This window comes from Sceloporus undulatus, chromosome 5 (assembly GCF_019175285.1).
Source record: "Sceloporus undulatus isolate JIND9_A2432 ecotype Alabama chromosome 5, SceUnd_v1.1, whole genome shotgun sequence".
NCBI classification, from domain to species: domain Eukaryota; kingdom Metazoa; phylum Chordata; class Lepidosauria; order Squamata; family Phrynosomatidae; genus Sceloporus; species Sceloporus undulatus.
Genome location: NC_056526.1, coordinates 2,308,172 through 2,317,729, shown reverse-complemented (window position 1 = coordinate 2,317,729; position 9,558 = coordinate 2,308,172). Strand labels below are relative to the sequence as shown.

Below are 9,558 nucleotides of genomic sequence, written 5' to 3'. Positions count from 1 at the left end.
TTACACACACATCTTTGTGTGTATGTGTATACATACATATACATACACACACACACACACACATACATATACATCCCCCCACCCCGACACAAAAGGTTTCCGCTTTATCTCGTCGGTCAGTGGAAAAACGGCTCCCCAGCCCCGGCAGTTGTCCTGAAAGGGGAAAGGGCCAACGGAAGGAGAAGGGGGAAATTCCAGCGCAGCATCATGGGAGATTTGTAACCGATGGTCTTCAGGAGAACCAGCAGATTGGATGTTCACACCAGCCAAAGCAGCAGAGGTTTCGCACTGGCCATCAATACGGATCCCGCCGATCCACTAATTTTGCGCACTTGCAAAACGGAGGAGCTGGCTGCCATCAGTTTGGAACCTCGCCGTGAATAAGCATTGGCCAAAGCGTATTCACATTATAGGAAGACAACTTGCTCTCTCGATCCCTGTCCCTCATGGCTGACAGCTCAAGGGCAACGGTTGTAACCAATATGTTACACCGTATCATTAATGCATCTTTCAGGGATGGGCAGTTTCCATCTACTTTGAAGACGGCTATTGTTAAACCTTTGCTGAAAAAGCCCTCCCTTGACCCCCTAATTCGGAACAATTATCGGCCTGTCTCGCTGCTGCCATTTTTAGGGAAGGTGATCGAGAGGGCAGTTGCCTTTCAGCTTCAGAGGGTCTTGGATGAGACGGATTATCTGGACCCATTTCAAACCAGCTTCTGGGCGGGCTATGGAGTTGAGACTGCCATGGTCGCCTTAGTTGATGATCTCCGTCTGGGCATGGACAGGAGAAGCGTGTCCCTGTTAGTGCTCTTGGACATCTCAGCAGCCTTCGATACCATCGACCATGGTATCCTTCTGGGTCGCCTGAGGGAGTTGGGTATCAGGGGCACTGCCTTGCAGTGGTTCCGTTCCTACCTCTTGGGCAGATTCCAGATGGTGGAGCTGGGGGACTGTTGCTCTGATAGGAGGGCCCTTACATCTGGTGTCCCTCAGGGAGCGATTTTGTCCCCTATGCTATTTAACATTTACATGAAGCTGCTGGGAGAGATCATCCGGAGACACGGGGTGTGGTGTTATCAGTACGCTGATGACACCCAAATAGTCTTCTCTATGTCTCCGACTGATGCAGTAACTAGGGATGGCATCTCTCCTCTTAATGCCTGCTTGGAGTCGGTAATGGGCTGGATGAGGGAAAACAGACTCAGCCTGAATCCAGAGAAAACGGAAGTACTGGTGATTGGCCCTCCTGGCCCAGGTAAGGAAATTGTTCCACCTGTCCTAAACGGGGTCACGCTCCCTGTGAAGGACTCTGTTTGCAGTCTGGGGGGGCTCCTGGACTTGTTGCTTCACCTTACTGCTCAGGTGGATGTGGCGGTCAGGAGCACCTGCTATCAGCTTCAGCTGATACGCCAACTGCGACCCTTCCTTGGCCGGGGGGACCTTGAAACCGTTGTACATGCTCTGGTAATCTCTCGATTAGATTTCTGTAATGCGCTTTACATGGGGCAACCCTTGTACCAAACCCAGAAGCTTCAATTAGTACAGAATATGGCTGCTAGGCTGGTTACTGGATGTTCCAGAGCCAGCCATATAACACCAGTCCTAAAAGATCTCCATTGGCTGCCTATTTGCTTCTGGGCCGAATACAAGGTGTTGGTTATCACCTATAAAGCCCTAAATGGCTTGGGCCCAGGGTACTTGGAGGACCGCCTCTCCCCATACAATCCACCTCGCACTCTCAGGTCAGGTGAGAGACATCTTTTAAGAGTTCCAGACGCTAGATATGTTTCATCTCGGAGGGCCTTTTCTGTTGCAGCCCCACAGCTCTGGAACTCCCTCCCAATGAGCTCCATACTTCCACCTCCTTTGATGTCTTTAAGAAGAACCTGAAAACTTATTTATTCCGCCAGGCTTTTCCCCCGTGAGCCTTGTTGTTATGCTTTTCCCCCTCAATGTTTTTTTGTATTCCATTCTACACAACCACATGTATGATTGTTGTTGTTTGTAATTGTTTTAATTGTATTTTGTAATACTGTTGGGGTACGGGATTGTGATGTTTTATCCTTGTTGTACACCGCTGTGATCCTTGGAACAGCGGTATAGAAATAAAATTGTATTATTATTATTATTATTATTATTATTATTATTATTATTATTATATCGCATTGGTTAGTACGTATTCTGCGCTCACAGGTGTGGAACACCAATGCGATATAACGCGAAAACACATCGGCCAATGCGAACTGACCCTACTTCTGTGCCCTGTGTGGTAAGATCCACACATAAATGCTTTGAAGACACAATCCTGTACTTGAGAGCCCCTTACAAGGGTTTTAGGATTGAGCAGAGACTGGTACTTTTAAGGGCCTCCGATGCTTCTGCAGGGAAACTCTCCTGCTTTAGGATTATTTTACTCTGGTTGATGTAGAGATTTGAGTGTTGGATCATAACTCTGGAGACCAGGGGTTGAATCCCTGCTCAGCCATGGAAACCCATGAAAGCAAATCCCCTCTGAACAAACTTTGCCAAGAAAACCCCACGATAACTCACCATAAGCCAGAAATGACTTGAAGGCACACAAGAACACTCTATATTTCACCTTCAAGGACAGACTGCCTTCAGCACTGTGGGCTCCTCATAACTGCAAAAGCCCATCAACCCAAGTCTTCCTAAATCAGGGTTTTTGCTACCTGGTTATAACCTCAGCAGGCAGCTTTTCCTTGATTCTGGTACTCCAGAACATGCAAGGTGCATAACTGTATTTATGTTCTTCCCATAGGCTTCCCATGATTTATTAACCAGAAGGTGAATGAAGGATTGGAATGCAGAGTCCTGTAGAGTGATCCTGCATTGCTCTCTTGTTTTTGTCAAAATAGCACTCCAACTCAACCCCACTAGAGATGATGAATTGGGCATGGAGTGATGGCTCTACTTCTCAATATCGCTACTGGGACGAAGGAGAGCCCAACAATGCCAACAGTGAGATGAACTGTGTTGAACTCCTCCATGAGGCAGGTGAGCCGGGGAGACATGCAGACAGATGTGGGGAGCCATGATACGTGGAAACACCAGCTGTGGGTAGATGTGCTTGCTGAGAGAATGAGAGAGAGAGTTAATATATATAACAGCACCACCAACAGCAACAACTTTTATTTATTACACCTTTCCACCAGATTTGAAGGTTACCCCAAAACTGGTTGTTGGGACCATTAATCTTATTGCAAATAATTCCCTAGGTCAGTGCTTCCCAAACTCTGTTCTTCCACATACTTTGGGCTTAAAAGCTCTGTCAAGCTTAGTCAAAAGGAATTCTGGGAGCTGAAATGCAAAGCATCTAGAAACCAAAATTTGGCAATCACTGGTGTAGATCAACGGTCCCCAAACTTTGGTCCTCCATATGTTTTGAGCTTCAGTTCCCAGTATTCCAGACTACTGACCAGGCTGGGGCTTCTGGGAATTGAACGCAAAACATCTGGAAGACCAAAGTTTGGGAACCACTTCCCTAGATCAATCAGAATGATTTGTTAGCCATGCTTTCTATGATTTCTCAGAAGCTCAGTGGTTTGTATGTTCTACAGACCGGGCAAACCAAAGGGCTATGGAGTATTCTTCCTTCTTTCCATAGAAAGAAGTACATACCTCTGTGTATATTTGGCACATATTATTATTATTATTATTATTATTATTATTATTATTATTATTATTGTAATGAGAAGAGCATCGAAAGAGCGAATGCCTTTCCATGTGAGCACATTTCAAAAGATGCAAAAGTATAGGCTAGAGACATCATTACAGTCAGGACGATCTGTAATGGGGTGAAAGGCTGGACCCAAAGAGTTGTTCTTTATTCTGGAAAGAAGTGACCAGTGGGTGCCACCGGATTCTGTCCTGGGCCCAGTTTGCAGTTCAGCATTTTTATCAATGACTTGGAAGGCACACTTATCAAATTTGTAGAAGACACCAAATTAGGGGGAGAACAAATATGCCAGAGGGGAGGAACAGAATTCAAAATGACAGTTTTGAGAGTAGGGGCCAAAACTAACACAATGGTTTGGAACAGGGATAAATGTAAGTTCCTACATCTAAGGAGGAAAAATGCACACATATACTGTAGAATGGGTGACACCTGGCTTGAAAGCGGTACCTGTGGAAAGAAACTAGGGGTCTTAGTAGGCCACAGGCTAACCATGAGTAAGCAGTGTGATGCAGCCTTCAAAGAAGTCAGTGCAGTTCTGGGCTGAAGAATAACAAGATGATTAAAGGTCTGGAAAACAAGTCTTATGTGGAATGACTGACTAGGTCTATTTAGCTTGGGGAAGATTGAGAGGCAACATGATAGCCCTGTTTAAATATCTGAAGGTGAAGGATGTCATGTCAAAGATGGAGCAAGCTTGTTTTCTGCTGCTCCAGAGACAAGGACACAGAACAATGGCTGCGAGGTACAGGAAAAGAAATTCCACCTCAACATTAAAAGGTAGTAAGAACTATTTGACAGCAGAAGACACTCCCTCGAAGGTTGTGGTGGAGTATCCTTCTTTGGAGGCTTTTAAACAAAGGCTGGATGCCATCAGTCGGGTATGCTTTGATTGAGAGTTCCTGCATGGCAAATGGGACTGGACTGGACAGCCCTTGAGGTCTCTTCCAACTCTAGTAGGATTCTATGAATTTAGAAGGGATTCTACCTAAACATTAAGAAGAACTTCTTGACCGTAAGAGATGTTCAGCAGTAGAATGGGCTGCTCAGAGGGTGGCTGAATCTCCAACTTTCAGGCGTGTTTAGTTGTGTGTTCCTGCATGGCCAGGGGTTGGACTAGACCAGTGGTCTCCAAACTGTGCCCTTTAAGAGATTGTGGACTCCTAGAAGCCCCAGCCATGTGGGCCAAGAGTCTGAAGTCCACAGTTTGGGGACCACTAGACTCGACCTTTGCAGTCATTTCCAGCTCCATGATTCTATTGGGCTCTATCAAGTGCTAATTCTCCCTTGCTTTCTAGGTTACTTGTACTGGAATGATGAAGACTGTGAAGTGAAGCAACGTTTCATCTGCCAGTACAAAATCCAAAAAGTTAATATGGAATTCCTGAAGGCTGTTCAGCTTGAGTCAGAGGTGTAGCCCTGAAGTCCCACAACTAAAGGGCCTGAACAGAGAAAAGGATCTTCCCTGAAAAGATCCCAAGTTATATATGTCAGTGCCCTCAGATTCATGGACGCAGCTTCTTGACTGGCTATGTTGAGTTTCTTTATGTTTCCTAAATGTACAATAGTTGAAGACCAAATAAACATCATGTTCTTCTTTTTGTTTGTTGAACTACATTCTTGTTACGCCAATTATTCCAGTCTTCATAATCTGGATTTCAGCGTGCATTTAGAGCAGAAGCCCCACTTCATTCCAGATTATGGAACTGGTTTTTTAGAGTATGAAGGTGAGCAATTGAGAATCTGAGGGTGAAGATGGCAGCTTTGGCAGCTCAATTAAATTTGGGTGCTTTTGTTGACTGGAATAGATGATCCCACAGATTCCTGTCAGTCAACCATCAGTGTTCATAGACTGAGAAATTCTGAGATCCCATCTGAATCGCTTAGTAAAACCCAGAGTGAAGACAGGATAGTCTACAGGAAACAATAGTTTACAAAAATCTTGGTGCAAATGTACCTTTTCCCAGATTCTATAGGGCCAACTATAATGGAGTATTGCACCCCAACTGTACTTTAATCTCAGTCTATATATATTTTAATAACAATGTGAATTATACATTAAATTTGACACATATGCATTATCCCCGGAGTCCCCTGAATCTCCTGAGGTGCCTGCACAGGCCTTGATGGCAGGACTCTTCTGCCTGTGCTGCTCAGCATTTCTGCAACATCTGGTGCAATCTTAAAGCCCTAAATAAAATCCAAATGAAATAACACAATAATAGAAGCAAGAGCGATACAGAAATGTATCCCTTTGTTCACTCCTGAACACACAACTGAAAGCCCCACAACCGTATTCAAGGTGGAAAGGGTTTAGTCCTTCATCCTGGCCACAGCTGCTCCTCTCCAACTCTTTTTCAACCAGCAAGTTAAGCCCCTTTGCTCAGGTTTCTCTGCCGAACCATTTCAACCTAGATGACAAGGAAGTTGAAATAGTTAAATATTTCCTATGCCTTGGTTCAAACATCAATCAGAAAGAAGACCGCAGCCAAGAAATCAGATTAGGAATGGGAAGGCAGCCATGAAAGAACTAGAAAAGATCCTAAAAGAGTAAAAATATACAACTGAGCGCTGAAGTTAGAAACATCCAAACTGAAGCCGCGAGATTTAGAGAAATTAAACATAAGAGTGATGCTCCAAATTTCAAAACTGTTAAAATTCAAAGACAGACTTGAAACATATAGAACTGAAGGTGCCTTTGTCTAAAATACAGATTGTGGCCTGACCTTTCCAACAATCAAAGAACAACTATATTCTGTGGTATACTCAGTTTACAGGGGACAGATGGAGTGATATGATCTAACTATACCCTCTTTTTGAGTTAATTATGTTTAAGAACAGCTAAAAATCTATGGTCTTTAAGGTAATGTAATCTGCTATAAGTGTTCCATTGTATTTGGAACATATACTTACTGTACATGTAATCAATATGTATTAGAGTGTTCATCTGTCATTTGTAACCATATCTGTTAATGGATGGAATTAGTTTTTAAAATGGGGTTTGCCAAAGATGATATCAGAGGGGGTTTGAACAAGTATAAAACTGGCCAGAACTCTTTGATCTGGACCCAGACAAGATTTCTCGGTCAAACTTGCCTTGATTTTGCAAAACCAACTAAAGCTTTTATTCCTGTTTAAAATCTTCTGGCTTCTTGTTCAGTTTTTTGGCTAACATACTGAGCAGGAAGGAATATCTGCATCTTTTTGCAGTTCGTGATTTCAAAACCTCTGCATTCCTCATCACCATGATAAGGGAAAATTGAAGGTTTATACTGCTTTGACTATGATTATACGGAAGAGAAAGCTGGACAGTGAAGAAAGCGGATGGGAAGACGATCAACTTGATTGAGATGTGGGGCCAGAGGAGAGTGCAGAGGAGACCATGAACCGACAAAAAGACAAAACTAATATGGATCCTAGAACAGATCAAGCCATAACTCTCTCTGGAAGACAAGATGACAAAACTGAGGATGTCGTACTTTGGCCGCATCTTGAGAAGACATGATTCATTGGAAAAGACAAGAGTGTTGGAAAAGCAGGAAAGCATCAGAAAGAGAGGAAGGCCGTGTGCCAGATTCATAGACCCAATCAGAAAGGCTGCGGGTATGAATTGACAAGACTTGATCAGAGCAACAGAAGACCGGCGGGCTTGGAAACGTCTCATCCTCAGGGTCACCTTGACACTTTGTAAGTCCACTTGAAGGCAGCTAATCACCATCAACAATAGTAGTCAGTATGCCTAATACAGTTGGACCTTCACATCTGCAGCTTTGACTTTTCCAGCTTTGATTATTTGCGGGTTTAAATCGTATGTTCTCTCTAGGAATCTCTGGGTTCTCCTGCACAACTCTGCAAGAAGTTGACCATAGAGTTGCACTGGAGAACCTAGAAGTTCTAGAGAAGATATTTCTCTAGGCATTTGTAGGTCCTCCAGCATGATTCTATGATCAGCATCTGGCGGATGTTGACCACAGAGTTACACTGGAGGACCTGGAGATTCCTAGGGAGCTGTTCTCTCAGAATACAGTTGTCCCCACATTTTTGCACATATTCAAACCCTACTGGCTTGAATGGCCAAAGGCCTGAGCACCATTTTAACCCTCCTTGCTTGTCAGTCCACGAAAGACTGAGACTGTGGACTTGAAGTCTGTGAAAATGGAGGGAGGACTGTAGTGGTTTTTGTTAATTTGAAAGTTTTTCCACATTTGGGGGGGTCCTGTGCCCCTGACCCCAGCAAATGTGGAGGGACCAGTGTATATGGCTGGCTATCCCTGTGACAGAGGAGGGTCTAAATGCCCTAAATGCACCAGATTCCCATCTGATCTTGGAAGCTAAGCGGGGCGATCCATGGTTAGTACTTGAGTAGCAGACCCTCCCAGGAATGCTAGGCGCTGTAGGCTGTGTTTGAGAGGAAGGAAATGGAAGAACCACCTCTCAGCCTCCCTTGCCTAAGAAAACCCCCAGAAATTCATGGGGTCAACACAGACTGACAAGCAACTTGAAGGCACAGATACATGGAGTCAGTATTGCTGATACACAGCTTTCTCTGTGAGAAAGAGGTTTGCTCATGACGTAAATCACAGCCACAATAGGTTCTGATTCTGTTTTAAGTCCTCTCCCTCCAGAAGGTCAGAGGCCCTGGTAGCCATTATGGTCTCTCAATAATTGGCTTTCAGGATATGGTGCATTTCTATACACGCATTAGAAGCCAGAACAGCGTACTTCAGACTAGGGCGTTAGTAGACCAAGGTTCGAATCCCCACTCAGCCCTGGAAAGCCACTGGGCGACCTGGGGCAAGTCACACTCTCTCAGCCTCAAAAGCAAACCCACTCTGGCAAGTCTTGCCAAGAAAACTCTGTAATTGGTTCAACTTAAGATTATCATCGGTAACGACTTGAAGGCACACAACAACAACAACAAACACACACATTAATGTGATTACTAAGACCATCTCATTTCAGCCCCATATAAAAGCATATCAAAACATCTTGGCATGATGAAGAAGCCAATGAAGCTTGCAAAACTTTTGTAGGATGCATTTTCTGCATAAAAGCAAGCTCTGAAGACTTGCCATAAAACTTTACAATTAAAATTTAAAGCTATTAAGATAACTTTAAAAAACCCTAGTCTCTTGCTGAAGAAGAAGCCAGTGCAGCTTTGGAAGCTTGCAAGATGCATTTCCTGCTGCCACAAATGCGAGCTTTCCAGCAGGCTTGCTTCCTCTCTTCCAGGGAGGAAAGGGTTAACCCCCCCTCCCTCCCTCCCTGCAGCCAGCCCCTGCAGTTCTCCCCGGGAGACCCCGTGGCAAGGCCATGCCTCCTCCCTCCTCCTCCTTCTCTGGGCCTTGGCCGTTGGCCTGTTCCAAAGGGAGGCAGGCGGGGGGGGACGGTGCTTTGCCCAAGGGAGCTGGCTCCAAGGGCAGAGCATCTGGGCAAATTCCTGCCATGATGCCAGTCCCTCTCTCTTGCCAAGGCAAAGTGTTGGAGGGAGACCTGGGCCTTTGGGGGCTTTGAGGAGAGGAGCCCCTTCCCTTCCAGACGCCCCTATTTTGGGCGCCCACTTGGTCTGGCCCTTGCTCTTGGCTGGCCGTTGCTGCCAAGCCAGTTAGCCTTGCCATTTGCAGGGGGGCTTTCCAGGGGAAGGAGGCAGGGCCTTCTTAGCAGGAGCCCTCTTTCTTTCCTCGCCTTTGCCTCAGTGCTTGGGACTTTTAGGGAAATGGAGGCAGAGTAACAACAGCTAGTTAGAAAAGCACTCTTGGGATCATGGCAATGAAGTTGGCTCTTTTGCCCAGTTGGGAAAGAAAGGGCTTTTGGTCCCATTTCAAAGCTTCCCTTTTTGGGAAACATATCTTTTGAATTTAT

The 9,558-nt window shown here is 45.0% G+C and overlaps 1 long non-coding RNA gene across 1 annotated transcript in view; it reads left to right on the top strand.

Moving 5' to 3' along the window:
* LOC121931806 overlaps window positions 1-5,284 on the top strand; it is a 9,636-nt gene extending 4,352 nt beyond the window's left edge. Inside the window, exons 2-3 of the long non-coding RNA XR_006104216.1 lie at window positions 2,879-3,017; window positions 4,995-5,284. This is a non-coding gene — a long non-coding RNA (uncharacterized LOC121931806). The remainder of the gene's footprint in view (window positions 1-2,878; window positions 3,018-4,994) is intronic.
* The last annotated feature ends 4,274 nt before the right edge of the window (window positions 5,285-9,558 follow it).